This window comes from Cherax quadricarinatus, unplaced genomic scaffold, assembly GCF_038502225.1.
Source record: "Cherax quadricarinatus isolate ZL_2023a unplaced genomic scaffold, ASM3850222v1 Contig1023, whole genome shotgun sequence".
In the NCBI taxonomy this organism is placed as follows: domain Eukaryota; kingdom Metazoa; phylum Arthropoda; class Malacostraca; order Decapoda; family Parastacidae; genus Cherax; species Cherax quadricarinatus.
Window position 1 is genome coordinate 76,050 of NW_027196049.1, and position 1,729 is coordinate 77,778.

General features: G+C 40.0%; 1 long non-coding RNA gene across 1 annotated transcript; it reads left to right on the forward strand.

The window, feature by feature from the left end:
* Positions 1-1,135: 1,135 nt before the first annotated feature.
* Positions 1,136-1,485, forward strand: LOC138851566 (uncharacterized). Its single transcript, XR_011391279.1, has 2 exons — positions 1,136-1,276; positions 1,314-1,485. It is a non-coding gene; the product is annotated as an uncharacterized lncRNA (long non-coding RNA).
* The last annotated feature ends 244 nt before the right edge of the window (positions 1,486-1,729 follow it).

Below are 1,729 nucleotides of genomic sequence, written 5' to 3' on the forward strand. Positions count from 1 at the left end.
CTCTATCTTCTCTAGCTATCCTTTCCTGTTCGATTTTATCTTCCCGAGCTAGTCTTTCCTGTTCCTCTTTCTTTTCTTGAGCTAGTCTTTTTTCTTCCCGAGCTAGTCTTTCCTGTTCCTTTTTCTCCTCTCGAGCTAGTCTTTCCTGTTCCTTTTTCTCCTCTCGAGCTAGTCTTTCCTGTTCTTTTTTCTCTTCAATAGCCATTTTAGCAGTAATGTAACTATCAAGGCTTTGTCCAGTAAATCCCATTTCCTTTCCAGCTTTCAACCAGAAATCTAAAGAATCCATCTTGTAAAAAGAAATATTAAGCACCCAACTTCAACTGACAATTAAAATTAACAGTAACGTCTGTTACAAAAGAGGGACACAGTCCGCACACTTTAAACTTCCCAAAGTAGAAAATGAAATAAATATTTCTCCCTGGAAGAATACACGTGTGGGCTCAATAGCCTTCACTAAGCAAAACACACACGGTTCACACAGGAGGGGTTATCATCAAAGTTCCCCAGGTCCAACAAATAGGTAAACTTCTAAACCGAACCCTAGAACCAAACAACGGCAAGTCACCAGACTACCAGTAATGACTTGACACCTCAACTAACTCACCCTTTTCTATCTTAAATGTTATACTCACAACCAGTTGAACCATCAGGACGATGTTGCTTCAAGAGTCGGATCCTGGCAAGGTCGCCATTGTCAGTGGAACGCCTTCCAACTGAACAAAAGAAATTAATGGAAAAATAAATAAATAAAGAAATAACTTAGGAAAAAATGAGAAAAATGATTTTTGAGAATTTTACTTAAAATTAAATATAATAAAAAAAAATGGCCTTCAGTTTCTTTTAGTTGGGCAGGAGTAGGTATGGCCCTGGATAGTTCCTCTGATGTTATTTATGTAGGTTATCCTGGGCAGATGGTAATCCGATGTTCTGGAATCTCCTACCACTTGGATGGAGCACAAGTAGAATAGGTAAGGGCCGGTAGTAGTAGAATAATGTTAATAAGTATTATTAACACGTCTTGCTCCTTTATCTGGCGTCTATCCTGGAAGACCACGCCAGGAACAGAGCTGGTAAATAAGAGAAAATAAACTGGTTACCCATAGTTATGATAATATAACATTTAAGAATTGAAAAGAATGATAAATGCCAAAATCATTACTGGTAACCAGCAAACAAAATAAAGAAACAAACAGTGATACTCCTGGTATATCACCCTACCTGATTAGGAGAAGAGTGGAGGTGAAGTGACTCTCCAAACCTCAACCCACACCAGGTTATTATTATTATAATCAAGGGGGAACCCACACCAGGTAAGGTCAATATTACCAGGAGTAGAAACTAACAAATCGGACACCAGGAACTAGTTTCGCCCCAGCCCGCCAGAGAGAAGGGGGGGGGGGGTGCACGCGACGTAACTAATGGTTCCTGGTTGCCCGAACAACCTTAACCCCACTTACACCTACTTTTCCCTCACACCACACACCCCCTACCTTTCCTAAAGCCTCCTTGTTCATCTGCTATCCTATTCTCCGTCTTACTCTTAATTCTTTCAATAATAACTCTACCATACACTTTACCAGGTATACTCAACAGACTTATCCCCCTATAATTTTTGCACTCTCTTTTGTCCCCTTTGCCTTTATACAAAGGAACTATGCATGCTCTCTGTCAATCCCTAGGTACCTTACCCTCTTCCATGCATTTATTAAATATTAGCACCAACCAC